General features: G+C 34.0%; 1 protein-coding gene across 12 annotated transcripts in view; it reads left to right on the top strand.

Moving 5' to 3' along the window:
- TBL1XR1 (TBL1X/Y related 1) overlaps positions 1 to 23994 on the top strand; it is a 175764-nt gene that overhangs the window by 38859 nt on the left and 112911 nt on the right. The window contains exons 1-2 of one of the 12 annotated variants that reach the window (XM_079155160.1): positions 3432 to 7870; positions 9373 to 9545. The exons of 10 other annotated variants lie outside the window; for them this stretch is intronic. The gene's annotated coding sequence lies outside the window, so the exon portion shown is untranslated. Of the gene's footprint in view, positions 1 to 3431; positions 7871 to 8638; positions 9546 to 23994 lie in introns of those variants that run through there. One more of the 12 variants, XM_079155159.1, reaches the window with a different exon arrangement.

Raw genomic sequence — 23994 nt, forward strand, 5'->3', positions numbered from 1 at the left:
TAGTGCCTTGAGTCAAGAATTTACATTGTGAATGTCACTTTAAACAAAACAAAATTCTTTCTTAGCATTCTCAACAGTAATTGTCCTTCGGTTGGGGATGTAGTTCAGTGGTAAAGCATTTACCTAGCAGACATAAGGCCCTGGGTTCCATTCCTAGCATTGAGTATAAAAATTATATTCTAGCAAGTGGATTATTATTTTGTTGGACATGGTGGTGCATGCCTGTAACCCCCAGCAGATTAAGAGGCTGAGGCAGGAGGGTCACAAGTTCAAGGCCAGCCTCAGCAACTTAACAAGACCTTGACTCAAAATAAAAAGTAGAAAGAACTGGGGAAATTATACAGTAATGAAGTACCCTTGGGTTCATTCCCCAGTACCTCCTCCCTGCCCTTGTCCTTGTATATCTATATCATAACTTTCATAGTTTTCTACTGCAGTCTTATATTTGGTTCCCAGAACCTTTTTTTCCAGTGCACATTTCATTACAGATGACCACAGTTGATAATTTTGTTATAGCTTGAATGAACTGTGAGAGATCCATCTCATAGAATTCAAACCTAACCAATTAGATATAACACTTTTACATTCTCATTCTTTTGAAAATTTGCTCATACACCTACTTCACAGATTGACTGCAAGAATTTAATGAGATATTTGAGCATTTGTAGGCATCAAGCTAAGTGCTTTTCACATAAGAAATAGTAAGATGCTTATTAGTGAAGTATTTACCAAATAAGTGTTCAGTAAAAATTAGCTGGTATTTATTTTTTAGTTTATTCCCCATCATTCATTACTTCGGGCATTATACAAAACTTCATTAGCCTTCAAAAGTTTTAAGGTTAAAGTAGTTGAAATAAATTATTATTTTTTTTGCCTATAATAGTCCTTGTTTTTTGACTTGTAGATAAATACAGCCCAATTTTATCATTCCTAGTACTTCTATTCTGTAAAGTTGCTGTGGACATTGAATACATAATTCGAGTCACTGCTTTTAGGTAAATACAGGATTAGGTTCCTGTGAACTACTTCTGGTCACAATTTTGTCAACTGATGAATAGTAATGTTATTTTGTGTGCTTCTGTTTAAAGATACCTTATTTATGTATCTTATTGATGCATTATTGTACTCGGAGCCAACAGCACAACAGATCATGTGTGAAGCTTACCTAACGTTTTCTGTATAAGGCAAATCACCATCGTCTTGCACTGAGGAGCATGAGATAGCATTTCAGCACTATGCTTAGGGGCTGTTTTAAATAGTGAAATGATGAATTGAAAGCACAAAGCTGTGGCAATAAATAGATGATACAAAGAACTTTTTTTTTTTTAACTGTGTCATGGCTGAGACAAAGTTAAACATTTGTTCATAGTGTAGAGGGAGAGTGCAGCATTGTTTGATTTCAACTGAGCAACCCCAATTTTTTGCTGTTCTGCACACTTCTGTATGTAACCTTAAAAGTGTCCAAAGTTTTAATTTAAACATATAAATTTTAGCACACAGGTAGATTGGCAAATTTGAAATCTGTGAATTAGTAGAGATTGACTTAATTTTCTCTGGTCATTAATTTATCATTTTAAGTTCATCTTTATTTTTATTTTGTGTCTTTTTTTTTTTTTTTTTTTTTTTTTTTTTTTTTTTTGGGTACCAGGGATTGAACCCAGGGGCACTTAACCACTGCCACATCCCCAGCCCTTTTTATATTTTATTTAGAAACAGGGTCTCTCTGTGTTGCTTAGGGCCTCCCTTAGTTGCTGAGGCTGTCTTTGAACTTGCCATCCTCCTGAGCTGCTGGGATTACAGGTGTGCACCACTGTACCTATCTTAAATTTTTTTTAATGGTAAAATATACATAACATAATTTATCATCTTAACTATTTTAAAATGTATGGTTCAGTAGTACATTTACATTGTGGTGCAACCTGTCCCAAGAATTCTTTTCATCTCAGATAACTGAAACTCTATGCCCATTAAAGAACAACTTCCTGTTCCTCCCTCCCCTAGCCACTGGTTTATTTTCTGTATTCTATTCATGAATTTAAGTACTCTGTATAAATGGAATCACACAGAATTTGTTATTTTATGAACTGCTTTATTTCCCTTATGCATAATATCTTAATAGTTCATCCTTATTGCAGCATGTGTTAGAATTGCCTTCTGTTTTAAGGCTGAGTAATGTTCATTATATGTATGGACTACATTTTGTTTTTTATTCACCTGTTGAAGAATACTTGAAATGTCTAAATTTTAGCTATTGTGAATAATGCTGTTATGAATTTTTTAAATTAAAAAAACCCTGCTTTTTCCCCCACCAGCAGTTTATCTTTTATATGTTATACTGTGTATATTGTAAAAATGAGTGAACCAACCAAATAGAGCGGATGTATGCTGTAAAGTGACATGTAAAATTTCTCAATTTGAGTTCATTCCATTCACCAAAGGTGGTTTAGTTTTTTACCTTCCTTTATCCTGTGATTTCAAAAGTTGAAAAACAATCACTAATTTTTGTTATGATTCTTATTTACCATATTTATTTAGCTTCAGTTTTTGTTTTTTTTGTTTTTGAACCCAGGGTTTTGTGCTGGCAAGGCAAGCACTCTACCAAATGAGCTATATCCCCAGCCCCACTATATTTATGAGGAAGAAAGTATACTGTGTCATTAACATTTGCTTTGTTATTAAATAAAGATTGTTCTCTTGTTAATGAAAAGTGTGCTCTCTCTTTAATTTTCATTTGTTATTTTTGGTCACACTCAGCAGTCATTGTTTTATCTGGTGTTTTCTTGGATTCCTTTTTTGTTTGCTGCTGTACCTTTTTTTTTTTTTTTGGTGGGTGTGAGTAAGTAAAATTTCAGTATTTGAATGTCTGGAATGTCTTTGACTCAATGGCAAATCTGGCTTATGAGAGCTGTGTTTTCTAGTGTTTTAGTGTCCTGATGTGTATACAAAATGAATGAGCTGCTTACATGAGGGTCAGCTGGCAGTACACTTGGGAACCTGTTTGTAGAACACATGTTGGGAAAGCTTTGGATTATAAGAATGTAGTTTCAAAGTATTTTTCTCTTAGAACTTTGGGGACACTGCCTAGATCTTTTAAAACCAATGTTTCTGATCCAGAAGGTGGATGATGTAGTGATTCTAGTTTCTCTCTGGAAGCTTCCTTGGTATTCTTCAATTTGACTAGTATGATTCTTGTTATGGCTTTTCTTTTTTTTTTTCTCCTTGTTACTCTGTCTTTTCAGTTTGACAAGAAAATCCTTCTCAGTCAAATGACTAAAAACCAATTTTGGAGCTCTTAGAAAGTTTAACCTGACTCCCCTCCCTTTTTATTTATTTATTTTTAAAAAATATTTTTTTTTGTAGGTGGACACAGTATTTAATTTATTTATTTTTATATGGTGGTGAGGATTGATCCCAGTGCCTCATACATACTAGGTAAGTGCTCTACCACTGAGCCACAACTCCAGCTTCCTCCTCCTTTTAAATTATTTTTTCTGTACCTCTATTATCCACTTTTAATTTTTTTCTGTAGTTTTTATTTTCCATTTTGTGTGAGTGTGCCTCACCTTCTGGGAAATTGCTTCACCCAACCTTGTATTATTGATAAATAATTTGGTGTTTAGTCATGCCCATTTTGTTAGTCAACTACATTTACTTCATTCTCTTATGCTTTAATAATTCTTAATAGCCATTGCTAATGTTTCTTTTCAAAACATAGCCTAATTTATCTTGCAGTATTTTCTTCAGGCCTTTTGAGGATATTAGAATTCAAATATACTTGTTTCCTGTTACTGGTTATTTGTTAACAGTTTTGGCTGTTCATCTTGCTCTTTCTTTTAGGCTATTAGATTTCAGGAGTGTTTGGTGGATCTTGGTTAATATTGGCAACTTTCTATTGCAGTGAGTAGTTCTTTTTCTATCAGGCCTCTCTTGCATGGTGGTTTTTAGTGTTGATGGGTTCTGTGAAGTTGTGTCTGGTATAGACCACAGGGCTCTCCCTCTGGGGAAATCAGCAGGCAGAGTGGCATCCTGTTTACTTGACTTGGGTAACTCTTGGTATATTTCACTTGCATGGTATTGAGAGATCCTCTTCCTTTCCCCCTCTCCTTTTTTGTCTCCCTTTTTCCCCTCCAGACCATTAGAGGTATGGTGTCCCTCTCATCATCTTTACTTCTCAGGCCTGGCTGGTTACTTTCATAGGAAGTCTTACACAGGCAAAAATTCTGCCTTTATATAGAGATCACTTCTCTTATTTTATCCTAACTGAAGAAGCTGCCACCACCAGCATCTCTGTTCACAAGGTCAGAGGACGAAGTCATTTGTTCAGAATATAGGTACTTTGAAATACCTTATTGTTTCATTTTTCCTTGTAGTTGTGATTAGTTTGATTATAACTTGGAACTTCTACAGTGTTTATTTTTCCCCTCGCAGTCTTTTCAACTTTGTATCTGCTCAGACATATTTAAAATTTTTGATCATCCAAGACATTTTATTTTACATCAGTGCTATAATTTAAGTTGTTGTTCTGCTCGTTCGATGGAACATTGGGAAGGAGGATAGATAGATTTATTCATTATGCAGCCTTGAACTACAGTTGATTTATTTGTGATGATTTTAAAAGTCTCTATACCCTGCCTCTTAATGTGCATTATTTCTTTTAGTGTAGCATCTTATAGGAATTAATAAGTTACCTTCCCTCCTTCCCAGTAACAAAGAGCATTTTAATTCTTAGTCTGTGCCATAATCATTTCTGCTGTTCTATGGCCATCTGACCTCTTACAGAAGAAAACATGCACAGCCATAATCATTGCTTGCCATTCCTTCCTGAGGTTGCTTGTCTTTTAATAATTATACATTTTTATGGTGTTTAATGTATATTTTGACCCATAAATCCAGAATATAATGGTCAAGTTAGGGTAATGAGAATTTCTGTCACTTAAGACATTTATCATTTCTCTGTTGGGAACATTCAAAATTTTTCCTTTGAAATATATAACATTGTTATAAGCTGTATGAGTGCTTTGAAGTATAAGGTTATACATGTAAGTGAAGCAGTTGTTTTCAGGAGAAAGTGTACGTTGGAGAATATTTGTCCATTTACTCATGGAAATACTGATAAAATTTGGTTGTTTGCAAAAGAGGGGAACTTTTTTTTGAAAATAATTTAGTAAAAACCTTGGGGAAAAGAGTGAAAGAAGGAACCGCTAGTTCATTTTTGTTCTTTGTCATTTTATAGATGTTCAGTGTAGTTTCAGGATATACTTTGCCACTGGGAGAGAGATATGATACCTAGCCCCAAATGCCTTTCTACTTAACACCATTTAAACATTGTTTGCTTACTTATTTATCTTTGGTATGTACTTAGGGCATTAAATGAAGGATCTTACTGCTCAAATGTTTTAAACATTGATTTTTGATGAAAATTGATATGTTGGTGCATACAGCAGTAATATTTCTAGTGTCCAAAGCTTTCAGACTTTAACATTTAATACTGCTGCCTTGTATGTGTGTATATAAAACTGAAATCAAGAGTTCTGTGAAGTAGTATTTGCCCTTCATGTGATGTATTCATATTATTTTATTAAAAAGGAATGTTCTACAAATTGGTTGTAACCGGTAGCTTACAAACCTCTGAATTAGATCTTGATATTTGGAATGTTGGGAAGATGGAGAGATTTAAATTTAAATATATCTAGGTTGTTCTAGCTTATGGTCTCGGGTAATTTGCTTCTTTGAGTGTATTTTTGCAACTGTAAACTGGAATAATAACAACTGAGGATTAGAAATATATACAAGTGCCTAGAAAATTTAGGAATGCTGTATTTAATAATTAGAAGCTATTTGTTATTGTCATTAATTTTGCTATATGCTAGTTATTGTATTAAGTAGGCACTGAGATTCAGACATTTTTTTGCCTTTATGGAGGTTAACATTTTATTACCGTAGGTACACATAGACATAATTGCATGCAAGGTGAGAAGGATGTTAGTATACACGAGGTATAAAAACTGGAAGTAAGTCAGGGTGGTGAAATTACAGAGGTGTCCTTTTTTCTTTTTTCAAAGTAAAGTCTTAAAGGGGTTCTCTTATTGCCTACTTCTGATTGGGTTTTTATTTTAAGGAGACATAGGGATGTAAGAAAACAGGAATGATTTTAAAGCTTCAAAGCCTGGTGCTTTAAGAGAATTGCAGCACTGTTTTGACCATAACTGATTGTTTTCCCTTTCTGGCTTTGTGGATAATTGGCATGTGTTCTAGAATGTAATATGGTCTTAGGTTCTGAATTACCATGTATTCTCTCAGCAGCAGCAGTCTAGTGCTCTGCTGTTATAGCTCAGTTCTCTTCTTTTCCTCTATCTGATCCCATTAGAGCTGCCTCTGCTCTGCTTTATGGTTCCTGCTGCATTGTGACTTTTGCTGGTCATTGCCACACTCTTGGTTTCTTGACTCCTGCTTTTTTGTTTGCAAGTTAGAAAGTCTAGTAAACTGAAGAAAAAAGAGGAAAGATATGTAGTGGCACATTAAATTAAAGAAAAACAGAAGAACAAAGAATCTAGGTTGTAGGAATCAGTGAATGGACTGGGCAGTGTTTGTGAATTGGTTTCAGTTGTTTCTTTTTATAGCTTCTATCGCTTTATGTTCAGATACTTAGGAGCATGTCAGATTTGCCCAGCTTGAGTTGTATTTCAGCCTTTTGACCAAGGAGTAAAGGGCAACATAATTGAAAATCCCAAGACTGCATAGAAACTGTGTTCCTCTAAAGAAAAATCAGAGGAATTAAAAAAAAAAAAAAGACCTTTGACATAGTGTTACTTTGTATTGGTTTGTGTGTGTGTATAAAATATATATAATTTTTTTTAAGTCAAACTTCAGAAAGAAGATATGTCTTGTTCTCAGTCATTACCTAATATCAAGTTTTGGGGCACACATTTGATATAAAATGTGAGAACTTTGGAGCAGTGTGGAACTAGAGCTTAGAGCTTGTATCTTGAAACTGTAATGTGAGGGGAGAGAGATAATAAAGAGAATGTTGACCCAAGGATTTTGGATTCATTTATTTTTAAGCTGTGCAATTATATGATTGTGTTTCTTTCTTAGAACATTCACTCTGGAGGCATTATAAATGTTGGCGGAGGGAGGGTAAAAAGGCTATATGAACAGATAAGAGTAGCAAAGACAGTTAATAAAGCTATTGGGTTAATTGAAATCCAAATTTATAAGATCCTGTGTGACTTTGTCCTATCTGCCTGTTTTAATTTTCTGTTGTTTGTCCCTTGCTTACCACTTTCTAGCCACACTTCAGAAGTTTTTTCTCAAATCACACTTCTTCTTACCTTAGGGTCTGTGTACTTGCTGTGGCTCGTTGTCTAAAAATTTCTTAATACTGGTTGTCACTTGCTTATATTCTTGATGTTTGAATCTCACCTCATTATATCCTCTCCTTATCATATTCTCCAATTTCATTGCTTCTATGGCATTTGACTATTATTTCATTCTATTTTATTTGTTAAAATCACAGTTAATACAATCTTATTTCATTTTGTTGTATTTGATTTTTGGTCCCATTAACAGAGATAGGAAAAGTATGGTTGCCAATGAAGACGTTAGTGACCCAAAAGTGGTTTGTTGCTGAGAACAACAATTGCATTTAAGTAAGGTACATCACAGTCAAAGGCTTTCTCCCAGCAGTGTACCTGAAGAGGCAGAGCATGAACTCCAGTTGTTATCCTTTGCAGGACCATATGTCTATCATCTCTCAGATCAGAATTACTGATGTGTGATGAACAACTTAAACCAGGGAACCTTAAAATGGAGTCTCAGTGGAGACTTCTTATATCCTGCTGGACCACAGACTTTTTAACTGGCCCCAAAGGTAAAAAGCCCTCTGGAAGGGTCTCAGTCAAACTAGGTGCAAACCATCAATCTCAGTGTTAACAACAAACAGTGCTTACAAGTGGGCACAAACAGGCTAAAAACTCATTGGACCCGTGTTTTCAAAGCAACGTTCTAATCAGTATGTTTTGGGTTTGATTAGGTGTCAGTGCTGTGCTAGTATTTCAGAAATGTACTCAGGCCTGTTTGGCCTTTTGGAATTAACCCTCAGAATACTTTTTATTTACATTTTATTACTCAGAATCTTTCTCTTCTGATATGTAAATAACATTACAGAAGTAGTCTTGTCTGTGTTGGAAGATATCAATGATTATGTGAATGTGTTGAAGATTTGACCAGGGAAATTCAGAATGATCAAAAGTATCTTTTCCATTTTAGGGTGGTGGTGGTTTAATTATGGGACGTAAGAATTTTTGGGAGAACTGGCACTTTATGCATTGTTGACGTCTGAAGACAATGTGCCGTTCTGTTCCCCTTCTTGTTATTCCTTTGTCTTTCCTTTCTTTTTTTTTTTTCTCTGTACTGGGGATCGAACTCAGGGCCTTGTGCTTGCGAGGCAAGCGCTCCACCAGCTGAGCTATCTCCCAAGCCCGACTTACCTTTCATATCTTATGATTAAGCAAAGTAGTTTTGCTTTTTTGGTGTACATTGCCCAATTGAGCTTTTCTTGAGGAAGAGTTACATGTGCCATTTTCTATGAAGTATTTCCTACAAAAGAAAATTTTAGTATTTTATCAAATTCTAGTATTTTATCAAGCAGGTTGGACTGTAATAACTAGCTACCATCTCTGAATACCTTTTTTTTTTCACTAAACAAGTACTAAATGTTTATATGCACACACATTTTCTCTAATTCTTATGAAGAGACAAGGCAGGTAGTTATCCCTGTTTTACATAAATTTAATCTGAGGCTCAGAAGTTAAGTACTGTGCTCAAGGCTTAGTAATTACTTGGTAGACTTAATTTTGAATCTAGGTTGGCAAACCAGAGTTTCTCATTGTACTGTGTAGGATAAGAAAATACAAAGAACCTCATAGTGAATGCTACCATAACCTTTCAATGTATATTGAAATGCAGGTGAGAAAAAAAAAAAGTTTATGCCACTTATAGTTTGCTGCTTGCAGAATAACAGCTTTTGGGAACTCTGCCTTGTGCATTTATTTTTTTGCAATAGAACTCTCAGTTCTCTTTAACTGAATTCACATCATATAGTCTTTAGATACTTTGAAATAGATGCTCCTGATTTGCTGAAGTTCTTCTCCTTAGTGTATTCCCCCAAAACTAGACCAAGGTGTTGCCATCATGCCTCTTTTGACACAGCCTCAGTAATTTAACTATTTTCAGAGTACATCCAAATCTTACATACTATGGCCTTTTCCATCAAACAATGTCTAGGTGACCCTTCCCTGAAGAGCCATAAGCAGTTATTTTTGTCTAGGCTCTGACAATCTTTTTATGGGTCTCTTTTTGTTTCCTTTGCAGGTGCTTGTTTTAAACTTAATTGGTCTGGACATTTGAGCACTTTATATGATTTAAATTTAAGACATACGTATGCAGTGAAAAATCTTCCTGGTGTTCTAGTCACTTTTTTCTTCTTCCTGGTGCAACTCCAGTATTATCAGTTTCTTATGTGTCCTTCTGGAGGTGACAAACAAGTAGGTAATTTGCTCTCTCCTGACTTTTTATTCCTCCCAAATACTTTAGTATGTCATGCAGTTGTGCCCAGTCCCTGTAACCTAACAATATATATGGGACCATGCCTGTATCAGCACCTGGAAAATTTCTTCATTCTTTTTTGACTGAATAATATGTAATCGTATTATTAGAGGCCTCTTTTGATGGTCAATAAGGTTGTTTCATTTTTTTTGCTAATGTTATGATGAATGAAATTGCATAAAAGTTATTTTGCATGTGCAGGCATAATTTGAAGGATAAATTCAGTGGAATTTCAGGGTCAGAGGTATATGCATTTAAAATTTGATTGCTAAGTGTTATCTCCGTAGAGGTTCAGTAATTGGCACTTCTACCAGCAGTAGTTTATAATACTACAAGGTGTCATAGAACCTTTTAAACTTTACCATATTAGTATCTTCCATTTAAAAAATACACATGCTTTTCATTATGATAAAATACATATAATACATAAAACAAAGTGCAGCTTGATGGATTTCACAATTGAATGCATCTGTGTAACTACTAATTCAGTAGCATCCCTACTCCATCCCTAGCCTCTGGGAATGTAACCATTATCCTGACTTACGTCATCACTTCACTATTTTGTCCTTCATATAAATGGTATGGTATGCACTCTTATGGCTTACTTTGCTCAGCTTTATATCTGGAAAATCATTCAAGTTGTATTGGAAGTTCTCAGTAAAATCTTAATTTCTCTTAAAAGGATTGTTGAGCAGCCTTTAACATTTTAAACTTTAACATTTTTATATTCTGTAATTTATTTCCTATATTTATAAGTAGAGAATCATTTTCTCTTATAGATCTCTTTATAAAGGAAGTCAATCGTTTACAATATAAGCTGTAATTATTTCTTCATTTAGTCATGCCTTTTGATTTTGTATATAATTAAATTTTTTGTAAGTTTTAATTTTTCATTACCTTGTTTTATTCCATGGGCCTTCTGAGCGTCCCATAATGTTGGTTAATTCACACTTTAATGTCAACAAAGATAAATGTGCAATAGATAAACAGAAAGTTACAATGCTCGAAGCAGAATTTGAATCAAAGACATGTCAAATTAGGAGTGTTCACACTGCCCTTGGTCAACAGACTTGATACATTGAGGAAATTTAGTGAAGGTGAACTTAGGGATACACATGGGTAAAGTGGCTGTGATGAGAAGGATGTTGATTCAGAGGGAGTGAAACTGGCAAAAACTTGCCTCTAAGGAAATTTTTCTAGGAGATATTTCATTACATCAAATGTACAAAAGATAAAATATTAGAAGTTGATCTCGAAGTTATGACAATTTTCCAAGATTTAGAAAAGATGATTGCACTATAAGTTATACCTTGAAAATAAGACAGGTGCTTTGCAAAGTATTTGACAAGTTATTTACAAAGAAAATGACCCGTAAGTCATGTACAGAGGAAAAAATTGATAATTTTCTAATGTTTTAAATTATAGTATACTAAATGAATACCAGTTTCACAGTTTTTATTTTCCTGTTCATTTATAACAGTAAGGAAGTTTTTAATATTTTGGTAGAATTTTAAAGGTCACATAACAATTGCAAAACAATGATTAAGATTGCCTTCCTTGATTTTATCTTGCTTTGATCATTTTTACGATTCCACACTACCATCTAAAATATCTTTAAACCAAATATCCTCACAGTCTTTGAATGAACTTAATAATTTTTCAGACAGTGATCCCTTCAGTTGTTTGTTGTGACCTTGAAGTCTATCATAGGTTAGGTAGAACCACAAATTTGGTGTGTATATATTATGTAATACTAACATACCCTTATAATTAATATATCCCTGTAATTATGTACTGAGCACATTTATTCAATATTTATGAAGAAGTGTTGAGAGTTTGGAGGGCTATGAGAATGGCAGTAGGCTTCACGAAACTACTTTTAATAGGTGAGATGAGTTTTGACTATGAATAGTTGAACAAATAAAGCAGGTTACCAGTTAGTGTTTATGGTGTTACAGGTGATAAATTAATGAGGCTTAAGGGAGTAAAAAGCAGGTATTTATCCTGAGGGAATCATTTGTTAGAACAGATAGCATAGAGAAATTCCTGACAATTTAAAAGCTTCTCATCTTAATTTTATTTTATAAAATTTAAAAATAAATAAGAATTTATAAAATACTTAATTTTATTGAATAACCCTTGTTTGATAAATGAAGCTTGACAAATGATGAATCATTAATATTTCTGCTATTTTTTTGTTCTAAAGAGAATATTGTTAGGTGATTCAGGATAGTGTAGAATTCAGAGTTTTGTCCTGCAACATTGACATTTCCTGGTAACTTGTTAGAAATGCCAGTTCTTGGCTGAATTCCATATACAGCAGTAGAATTGGAAAGTCTAGGGGCAGGACCTAGAAATCTGTTTTACAAGACTTTTCTCAATTGTAGAGCAGTAGGCATTTCTAGTCCATGATTACCTTTTGTAAATTGTGATATCTATCAGCTTTATTAAGCTATTATGATTACTAGCTCATTCTGTAGTTGGATTGAAGGTCATTGCTTTCCACCTTGCAATTGAGAAAAAGATCTTTTGTTAATTTGAAGGACAATTGGTGTTTTTTAAAAAACTTTAAAATTTGATGTCTAGAAATTGAATAGTAAGTTATTTTAATTGTCTTGTGGTTAATTACAAAGAAAATTGGGCAGGGGATATAGGTCAGTGGTTGAGTATTTGCCTACGTGCCTAGCATTTGTGAGACCCTGGATTCAATTCCTAGTACATTAAAAAAACAAAAACCGGGCTGGGGAGATAGCTCAGTTGGTAGAGTGCTTGCCTTGCAAGCACAAGGCCCTGGGTTCAATCCCCAGCACCGCAAGAAAATTGCCAGCACTCTTTCTTGATATGTCAAGTACACTGGCTATTTTATTGCCACCTAAAATTTCATACTGAGTTATTGTAGTAATTATTTACACACACACAGAGGAAATGCAACCTTGTGTTTTTTCATACTTGTGAAATTTTGTGATACCTGTCAGTTTTACACTAAGTGCATTTTGAAATTCTGTCAATTCTTTTTTTTTTTCAATTCTAATAATTAAGGAACTGCCAGATTGTTTCCCCATGTGACCACATCATTTTATATTTGTACCATAAGATATGAGGGTTTTAATTTCTCACATGCTTACTAACATTGAAGTGGTAGCTTGTTGTGATTTTGACTTGCATTTCCCTAATGGCTGATGATGATGGATGTACATTTTTTCATGTGCTTATTGGCAGTTTACATATTCTTCTGTGAATTAACTGTTCAGATTTTAAAATGGGGTTCTTTTTATTGAGTTGTAATATTTCATACATTCTGATATGTCATGAGTCTTTATGAAGTGATTTACAAAAATTTTCTCCTGTTCCCTGGGTTGTCTTTCCACTTTCTTGATGGTATCCTTTGAGGATTTAAACAGTTCAATTTTTTTTCTTTCTCTTTCTCTCTCTCTCTCTCTTTTTTTTTTGGTATTGAGGATTGAACCCATGAGTTCAATCCACTGAGCCATATCCCCAGCTCTATTTTATGTTATATTTAAAGACAGGGTCTTGCTGAGTTGCTAAGTGCCTCACTAAGTTGCTGAGACTGGCTTTGAACTCACAATCCTCCTGCCTCAGCCTCAGTTAAAATTTTTGTGTGCCTTTTTTCCTTTGGCTGGTTGTGGTTTTGGTACCCTAAGAAACCATTGCCAAATCCAAGGTCGTAAAGATTTACTTTTTCTTTTGATGTTTAAGAGTTTTAGCTCTTACCTTAATGTCTGTGGTCCATTTTGAGTTAATTTCTTATGTGGAATGAAGTAAGGTTCCATCTTCATTCATTTTTTTGTATGTGAATATTCAGATACCCCAGCACTGTTTTTCAGCCTCAGTTACAATGACGTTTTCATGAATTTTTATCTAGACTTTCTAGATCTAGAATTAGGAGAATAAATATTACTAAATACTGGAGAAAAAAAATTCTGTCAATAAAGCACTGTATTCCACTTTGGGAGGCATTTTAAGAAGGATACAAACTAGAGCAAGGTTTTGTAATGGTAACATTACAAATTTTTAAAATGGGAAATGGGGAGAAAAAGACCTTTCTATAGTTTCAAAGCAGAGTTTATCTTGTTTTGTATAGCTCCAGAGACAGTAAGTGAAAATTATAGGTAGATTTTGAATCCTGGAGAACAAAGACATTTCAGTTAGAGCCATCTAGCAAAATGGGCACCCTTCACCTGGGAGTGAGCACTTACTGAAGGAGCTCAAGTGAGGTTGAGTAATAGGTTGTCATTAATAGTATAGAAAGAATTTTTACATTGCATCAAAGGTTAAGAGTTCTGAGATCCTGAGTTACTCAGTCAGTTGACCAAGTTATGGTTTACATTTCCCTATTCTAGTTTGTTTTCACATTTGTGAATCTTTTCTTCTAAGGGCTCATTCTTTCTCTGACTTTTGTCAAGTAATGGAATGAGGGTGAGGTAAAACAGAAGGTTATTGTGTTGAAGGATTAAATTATAGAAGTACCCCAGTTTCTGACTAGCTAGCAGTATTGTGTATTACCTTGAAAATTAGTCTCATTGCTTGAGCCAGTTCTTTTCCTTTTGGATTCCTCAAAGTAACCTTATTCTCCAAGTAACACGAAGAACAATGGGAATGAGGCTACTGTAGCACCAGGGAAAGTTGAGATGAGAATTAGAAATTCAAGTGTTAGTCTAACATCAGATTTTTGCATGGTTGTAATTTGTAGATTATGAAACAAAAGAAACTTTTATGAATTGCAGTAAAAGGTAAATTGTGATAGTGTAAATAGATTTCATTGTGATTCTTTCAGGAAAATTAAAAAAAAAAAAAGCCACCTTCACTGATTCAGGGAATTATGCCCTTTTATGATGATCCATTAGAAAAGTAGATTGTTAAAAACTGTGCTTGGGAGAAAATGTGCTAGCACATATTTGTACTTTTAATGGGTGTATTTGAATCTTTTTTTTCTTTTATTTTGAGAGGGGGCTGAAAAACCTCATGAAAATATAATCTGATTGAGGCAAATGAATGAATTTAAACACCTGAGTTTCAGGGAGAATAAGGATCTTTTAGCTGTAGGGCTCTCAAACTTCAAAGAACTTTATTGTTCAAAATAAAATTGGGAGCATGAAAAAAATTAAATGTTCTTCTTTGAAGTGAGATTTTTGGAATAATCTTTTAAATAGGGAAAACTTTTTAAGCTTAACCTATTCCATGTTTTAAAAATTTATCTTGTTTACTCAGTTTTAGGAGCTTTCCCTTATTTTAAAGGTTATTCCAAAATCTCATGAAAGTATAGCTTAGAACTTCTTACTTTGCTTCACACAAAAACTTTGTGTGATGTGGGTGTATATAGGCCTTAATGAACAGTTGGTACAAGTTTATTAAAGTGAAGACATCATGTAATTGTACTTCTTAAAGACTTAAATTTAGAATTTTTCTTTAATGGATGTATTCTCCTATGATTAAGAAGGTAAAGATAGTGTTCTTAGTGTGATATGAGTTCTTCTCTGAAGTTACTATTTATTTTTTAAAAGCTGTCCAAAAATGCCAATAAAGAATTCTTTTTTTCCTTTGCCTACTTTTAAATGGACAACCAAAAGATAATCGTTTCAGGTTTCGCTCCGTGATTCTACCAGGAGTTAGTATAATACTTCATCTCCCCTCGTCTCAGTTACAAGATCATAAAAAACACTTCATGTGGGAAAAACAAATAACAGGTTGTTTACCTGTGACTGACTTTTGCTCATGTTTAACTAGAGAGGGGTTTGTTATGTTAAAGTGTAACCCACAATTTAACTATATTCTGCTGTATTTTTTAAAAAATGCCATTAGAGTTGGAAGGTGAAAATGTTGCTAATGTTAATTGTTTGGTGTTTGTAGATGAACAGGAAAAGACTAATATTTGGTCACCAATCCTTTTCTGCACACATGTAATGATCTGTTTTTTAATTTGCAGATATGACCACTATTTAAGGGACCTATTGCTCTTTGCAACTACCTTATTTTTGCTCTGTCTGCCAGAAGCCATTGATCCAAGAGCTCTGCTTTTCCTCACCTTGACTGTAATAGCTGTATGAAAGCTACCCCAGCAAAATTGGGTTTCCACCAGTGTGACTTCAGAGTTGGTGGACTTGAAGTATTGTTATAGTTCTTGTCTTCTTTGAGCATACAAGAGTGCAGATTAGTGTGTGTATGAGGCTGAATTTGACACCTGTGTGAGAGGCAGATTGCAGATGTTAAGGACTTTGGATCATTACTTTACAACAGGAATATGGTGAACTTTTTGATACTATTTCCTTTGTTCTGTCATACCACTTTTTTTTGTTATTTTAGCCTGGAGTGATTTTGTTATCTGAATTCCTAGATGCTTTGACATAGGCTTACAGTGTTTACATCTGTCTTACTTTGTAGTTACATATTTTATTTTAGAGGAGGAGGAAGTATTTTAATTGTCGTAACCTTGTAACACTAATAGAATGTATTCTATTAGAAAACAGTATTATGGAATCATACTTAGCAAACAGTATTATGGAATAAGAAACTTTGACAATAATGTTTAGAAGTAGCAGTTTGATGACTGTATCAACATAGTACAGTGAACCTTAACTTAAATGTATCTTCTAATAGAATAAAACTTTATTAATACCTTAGATATTTAACACGTCATGATTTCATTTTCACATCAGTTGAAATACTTGGATTATCCTAAATTTGTTCTTCTGTGGAATTGAAGATGAGGGTTGCTCCTTACTGTATTTCCTTTAAACCCTATCTCTCTAGAGCTTATAGTAATTCCAGGTTTCTAGTAATTATTGACTCTTTGTTGGTTGCAATTTCCATGCATTTTTACATCTTTAAGAACCATTCGTGAAATTTAGAAGTATGTTAGACATGAAGGTAGTTTAAAAAAAAAAAAAAAAAACAGGCCTGCCTACTTTACTTATCAGAGGGAATAGGCTCAGTGAGATTGTGAGAATCTTATTTCCCATGTGTCAAAGAGAGCTAGAGTTCAGAGTCAATGATGAAAGGGGCATGTAATCCTGTTGGACCACAGAATTTACTTTAATCATCAGATAGACCCCTTCCCTCAGGAAGATTAGTATTTTAAAGAAACTTAATGCATATGTAACTTGCGATCTACACAAATTTTAGTCTGGTTAAAAAGTTGCACGTTGGCCTGGGGTTACAGCTTAGTGGCAGAGCACTTGCCTAGCATGTGTGAGGCACTGGGTTCCATCCTCAGCAACACATAGAAATAAATAAACAAATAAAGGTATTGTGTCCATCTACAATGAAAAAAAAATTAAAAGAATGAGGAGATTAGAAGAACAGATAAACTTTGGAGTTTTAAGTGTAAAGGTCTGAATTATATAGTTCAGCCTTTATCACTAGCTAATTGTATGATTCTGGTTAAATTATTTAACCTTTCTGGACCTTATTTTCCAGCATTGTAAAATGAATAGTGTACAACTGGCATTTTTCAGAGAGGAACACTACTGGCAGGACAAAGTAATAAGGAAAAGCTTTTAGCAAGGAGTTCAGCAGGATCTTGAATTGAAGAATGCACAACTCTGGGGGAAGAGTAAGACTAATAGCCATTAGAACAAAAATACTTGAAATACAGAAGGTACTATTGGAAATAAACCTATTATTATCATAGGTTAGGGAGGGATGCATGTTAAAAAGTAAAGAGAAATTAAGGTTATCAATTATGTACTCTATAAGCAAGATCTTTGTAGTTATGTGTGACATTTAGAATTGGTCTGGTGGGAAAATGGCCCTCACAGTTATTAAAGTGAAGGTCGATGAGTTCCAGTGGTCTCGATCCTCCTTAAAACAGCATTTTGAGATGCTAGGTTGTAGACAGTTTGCTTAGATTGAATATCCCAGCTCTGTTTTCTTCTTGAAATTTGATTTAACAAACCAAGGCTTAGTGAAAGAAATGGGAAATGACAGCACTACAATAAAATGACCTTGAAGGACGTGGGTGAGGTTGTTGTACAGATTCATTATAGGCCTAAGGATTCTGTGGAATGTTTCCACGTTCGTGATTGACTGGAGCTTCAGTCATCCAACCATGGTATTGACCTTGGAGTAACAACCAATGGTCACAGAAGTATGAACTAGATGATCCTCAAAACTGGTTGTTGACTGAGACCAGATCTAAAGCAGCAGCATATCATAATGCAGTGAATGACTCTTGGCACTTCAAAACAATTTCAATAGTCCTGTCATGTCATATTTGAGAATCAAAGACTGTAGTTCTATCTACCTTAGGATTGATAAACTATCTCCTCCTAATGATTTGTATATATCTATAAATAAAATCAAGGGAAGTTCTAATTATGTAGGAATCCAGTGCTTGAAGAAATAAGGGAGATGGGATCACCACATTAGATCACAAGTTGCTGAAAGAATTTCTAGGAACAAAGTTAATTGGATAGGGTATAAATATTCTTGATATAGGAAACGGCTGTGGTTTCTTTCAAAACCTAATAATCATCTAGGTTTTTCTTATTATGAACTTACACTTTAATTAAGTCCCGTTTTTCTTTATTATCTGGAGTTGCTACCTCTGGTTTGCAGTCATTGCACTCCATTGGTTAGGTGCTAAAACATAGGTATCTCTTGATTTTATGAAATTTTATTTTGAGAAATTGAGAAAATAAGACATTTTCCATATATTATAATGCATATATTTTGTTTGTCTCCTCCACAAATTACTCACACTCAAGTTTTCTATACAGTTGTATCCTTAGCATCTGAAATGATGCCTGGCAAATAGTTGGCACTCATTGAATAGCTAATAAGTGAACAATTATGATATTTCATAATAAAACGTGCTTTTAAAAAGCCTATTAATAATTCACAAATGGAGTCTCTCTGTTGTCTTCCTAAAACCTTTCTTCTCCCTTCTTTTATGGGCTTTGTTTTTAACAGTGAAAGAGTATGACAAAGCCATAGTTTAATTTTGTTTGGGAAGTTAGTTATTACGCCTTTGGATAAAATACCATAAGAAGGGACCTCATTACATGATTTTGAATAATAAGATGTAGAAGATGTCAGTGATGGGAACCTGTAGAAGGCATGTGTGGTAGTTAGTTTTCCATCTCTGTGAAGGTAGTCTATTTCTTGGCCCTGGAAAACCAGAAGTTTTTGTACTTAAAAAAAAAATTCTATAGAAGTAATGCATGTAATATTGAAACATCGTGGTTTCATTTCTAAACTTGCCTGTTTGTGAGAAGACACCTAATGTTAAAAAACTTGATTTTTTTGGTTCCGTTTTTGGTTACTGTTAGATATTTATGTATTTCTTGAGGGTTTAGGGTTAGTATTTATTGTGTACTTTCAGCTTATTTAAATGAAATGTGCTTGATATGTATTCATGAAATGTTTTTGCATGTGTAGTGTGGTTATAACTAGACTTTTCCCTCCCCTATTAGAATTTAAAATCCATGGTAACAGTGCCTGATCCTTCAGTAAACTCTTAGGGAATGAATGAAGATTCAGGAACACCTTAGAGAGTTGAAGAGATTGACGTTTGAAAGAATAGACTCTGGGGGCTGGGGAGATAGCTCAGTTGGTAGAGTGCTTGCCTTGCAAGCAACAAGGCCCTGAGTTCAATCCCCAGCACCGCAAAAAACTTGCAAGCAACAAGGCCCTGAGTTCAATCCCCAGCACCGCAAAAAAAAAAAAAAAAAAAAAAAAGAGGAGACTCTGGGTTCTGAACCTTCTATATTGACCTGGAATGAACTACTTTTTAGAGTGTGAGTTAGGGTAGTCGTTGCTTGAGCATTCTATAAATAAGTCTTGAGTTTCTGGCAGGGAAGTGGATAAAATTCTAAATAAAGAAAAGAAAGTGACAATTCAAAAATCTATGAATGACTGTTGGCCATTTGAAACAAATCTTGGTTTCAAATTGTTTACTACTTTGCATAGTATGAAAAATAGCAAATTGATGGGGTCAGAAGACTAACTGGGTTTTGGTTGTCCATTCTTCTTATTCTTTCTCATTCTACTCTTCAATACTGCTTCTCTGTACTTTAAAAGAAATAGCCAATTTTGCTTTATATTTCTCCTGATTAATGTCATGGAAATAAAGTGGAATTCATTTAAAACTCCAAGTGGGATTTGCTGACTTCTTTCAAATTAGAAAATTAGTCACTGTGCTAGAGCAATTTGAAGTTAGGCTGAATCAAACTGTTAATATCTTTATTACTGCATTAGAGAAGATGCATATTAATAGAATTTATAGAGCACATTAATTTGTCCCAGGTAGTAAACATCCCAGAGAACTGAGAGCGTATACTGTCGGTAAGGAACCTTGAATGGAAATCTACAAGATATTTCCTTTTAATGTTTTAAAATTATTTTGATGTCTCATCTGGAAGGAAAATAATTTTACAGTACTCACATAATAATCTATGTGACTTTCAAAACCAAAATAAAGGTACTATTTAAAAATACTGTATAATTATGGAGAAGGCTTAATGGAACCTTATTAAATTTACCCATTATTTGCCATTACTGAAAATATCTTTCCCAGGAATTCAGTGTTGCTGATTTAGGCAATAGTTTCATTTGCTTCTTAGTTACTATTTGGAAGCCAAGAAACAGGAATAATTATATTGGACTGATGTTGTTTTAAAAATGGACATTTGATTATATAATACCTATTATAAATACTTGGTTGTGAACGTATTAAAAATGGATATCATTTCTTAGAGACCATAAACTTTAACAAAAATGTATTCGTCTTTAATATAGTTTAATACAGTTACTAATTGCTGTGCTGGGCTGGAGGCCCTAATGCCATAATCTTGACCCACTCCTCTATTTCAGTAATTTTTTTCCTCTCTATTTTATATCCAGTATTTAACTCAGAAATATCCTGTTTCCAGAACACCTGTAACAGTGTGTTCAAAAATGGATCACATTTTTGTTTTTATAAAATAAATTGCAAGACATTCATAAGCCTACCGAGTAAGTATTCTAGACCTTCAAATTGAATATATGGATTGATAGTTTATTATAGCAAATCTGTTCTAATAAGGACAGCTCAGTGTTTTCAATCACAAAATCCTGGAATGATAACAATAATTATCATTTATTAAGTGCTTTTTAAACCCCAAATACTATTAAATGTTTGATACACATTATTTTGTGTAGTTCTTACAGTACCCCTTTGAAAGTAGATAGTATTACGGTCTTCATTTTCCAGATGAGTAGACAGGTTTAGAAAGGTTGTTGAGTAACCAGCCTAACATTTCATCCTCAGTAAGTGGTAGAATCTTTGCAATTCTGTTTATAGAGTTTAGTAGTTTTTCTCTACCTTATTTCCTGGTATTTGGTAAGGAACAGATGAACCTGTGAAGTGGATGACAATGCAGATGTTATTGAATAAGTGAATGTATTAATATATTTAAAATTATAAAGAAGTAGACAATTGTGTTTGACAGTTGTGTTTTGAAGGTTTACATGTGAAATGTCCTAGGATTAAAACAATGTGGGAAGAAAAAGGAATTTGGGTTGGTTAGAACAAGGACATAAAATGTTCAGGTTGTTAGGCAAGGAGAAGCAAGAAACAAATGGGTGTGATAGAAGGGATGAGATAGGGATATAATTACCTTCTGTTGAGTTCCATATCATATTAATTGCCAGTAAACCTAGAAGACTTGAAATGCGACAATTAGCCTTACAGAAAGTCAGGCTCTCGAAGCAGAGAAGAAAATGTCTCTTGTGATCTGAGAAATAGCACAGATATAAAACCAAATCAGTAAAGTAAAAATGTCTTATAAATACCAAAGAATCCATGTTTTGATGATATGAAGGTTAAAAGAAAGTTTAAGAAAAGCAGTTCAGGGCTGGGTTGTGGCTCAGTGGTAGAGCACTTGCCTAGCACCTGTGAGGCACTGGGTTCGAGCCTCAGCACCACATAAAAATAAGAAAGTAAAAGAAAAGCAGTTCATCTCTTTGTTTTATGCATAAAGAGATTGAGGCCCAAAGAGGTTAAATGTTCTTGTTCTTAACAGAGACGACAAAAAATAAGCATTCATCTCTGTGTTGTTTGCATAGTTGATATCATTGAAATCTCAGACAACATTTACAGTAGGTATTATTGTTCCTATTCCAAAAACAAGTTAACTGAACTCAAAGAAGTTCTAGACCAAGATCACACAGCTGATAAGAGGCAGAAGGTGGACAGCAGATGACAGATCTTAAATTCTTAACCGCACTCCTTTAGGTGTCCCAGAACTCTTTCCAAAGACTTTCTTATCCCCAAAACACAGCCAGAGGTTTTAAAGGAAAATATCATTTACTTGAGGGAGGAGGGTATGTATGTCCCTATTCTCTGATTTAGTCTATCTTCTCTTCAGCATCTCTTTTGATGGCTTCTATAGCATAATGCTAAATATTTAAATAAGGCTATAATCTATAATGCCTATTACCTCTCCTGGGAATTGTGACTATATAGGAGAGAGAAAACAGCTATTTCAGAGAAAAAATATATTAGAATGATTGGAACATAAAGGACTTATATATGAACATGAATGTTCAAGGTATGATTTCTGACACTAAACTGACAGCACCAAGAAAGTTTACATCTTGAGTGATTGCCTGCATAGAGTATATAGTAACACACATGACAGTTTCCCAAGTATCTTGCCATCCCTTAAGTGAAGTACACACGAACTCTTGTCTGGCCATCCTTAATGTTGCATATTGGGGATGCCTCTTTCCCACTCAGCTTTTGAGACCATTATCCTGCTTGGACATTTCCTTTTTTTATAGCACTATCATCTTCTAGTATTATACATAATTCGAGATTCTGCTGGAATATAAATATCGTGGGGGTAAGGACCTTTGTTTTGTTTACTGATGTATTTTGTTCCAGTGTTGTTGAATTAATAGTAATTTAATGTAAAGGACTAACTTAATGTTAACAAAGTCTAGTAGAGAGGTTATCCCCCCTCCTTGCCCTCTCTTCCTCCTTCTCCCCTTTTTTTCTTCCCATAATTCTGTTATCTGCAAGGTAAATCTTAGTTTTTTTAGAGGTGGGAAAACTCTATTATTTAATTTTGCATAAAGACAAACAATAGGCTTAAAAGTATATTTCTTCCTGCGTCTCAAAAGTCTAGTTAACTTATTAGTTTGTATTTTCTTGAGTAACACTTTGCTAACAGCATTCATTTATAGTGAACAGATCCTTTCTTGTTGATTGAATCTTCATTTGCTTTGATATTAATGTTAAATCAGAGAATTGGGAAGTTGACAATTTTAAATGTAATTCTGTCTATAAGTGGTTTTATTTTCTTCATAATTAACCAAACTATGTTCAAGCTTGTTATCAAGTTACCTAAAACACTGTTTTCTCAAAGTGTAGGTTTATGTAGTTGCTTCATTTAATACATGACAGCACTTATGGCTGGCTATAAGGGAATAATGTGTAAGAGCTGAATTTCTAAATAGAAAAAAAACAGGAAGCTTTTGTTTTTCCCATTGTATCCCCACTGTCTTTGAAGTTTCTGTAGTTCACAGATAGAGGAATACTGAAATTTTAATACTATTATTTTTCTTATTGAATTTCATTATTATATATAATCACTTGTCACTTAACAATATGAAATATTTTCTGAGAAATGTTAGGTGATTCTGTCATGCAAGCTTCAGAGCATAAACGTAGGTGGTATAGTATTTGTCAGTCATTGCCTCTTGATGTATGAGGCTACTGCAGGCAGTATAGCATACTTACTGTGCTGTGGGTTTTATTACTTTTTTGTTTTGTTTTTGCAGTGCTGGGAATTGAACCCAGGGTTGCCCTACCACTGAGCTACATCGCAGCCTTTTTTATTTTTTATTTTGAGACAGGACCTTGCTAAGTTGCTGAGACCAGCCTCAAAACTGAGTTTACTGGAATTACCAGTGTACACCACTACACCTGGCTCATAGCATACTGTTTTTAAAGACTTTTTCTTTAAGTAGGAAGAGTACCTTCAAAATAATGACAAAAACTATATTAAGTACATAAACCAGTAACATAGTTGTTTATTATCATTTTCAAGTGTTACACACTGTATGTAATTGTATGTGCTATACTTTTATATGAATAGCAGTGAAGTAGGTTTACATTAGCATCACAAACATGAGAGTAATGGTTTAGTTAAAGCAGTATGACAGCTGTGTTGTCACTAGGCAAACAGGAAATTTTCAGCTCCATTATAATCTTACAGAATCATCTTCCTATATGTAGTCTATCATTGACCTCACCATGTGACACACAACTATATAATGCCATGTAACATGCTATTTTTGCTTTAGAAAACTTCCTTCTTGAAGAATGAAGTTTTAGTTAGTTTTTTAGTAGTTTTTTTGACTTAAGAAAACTTTCTCTCATTTAAC

This window comes from Sciurus vulgaris, assembly GCF_902686455.1.
Source record: "Sciurus vulgaris genome assembly, chromosome: 10".
NCBI lineage: Eukaryota > Metazoa > Chordata > Mammalia > Rodentia > Sciuridae > Sciurus > Sciurus vulgaris.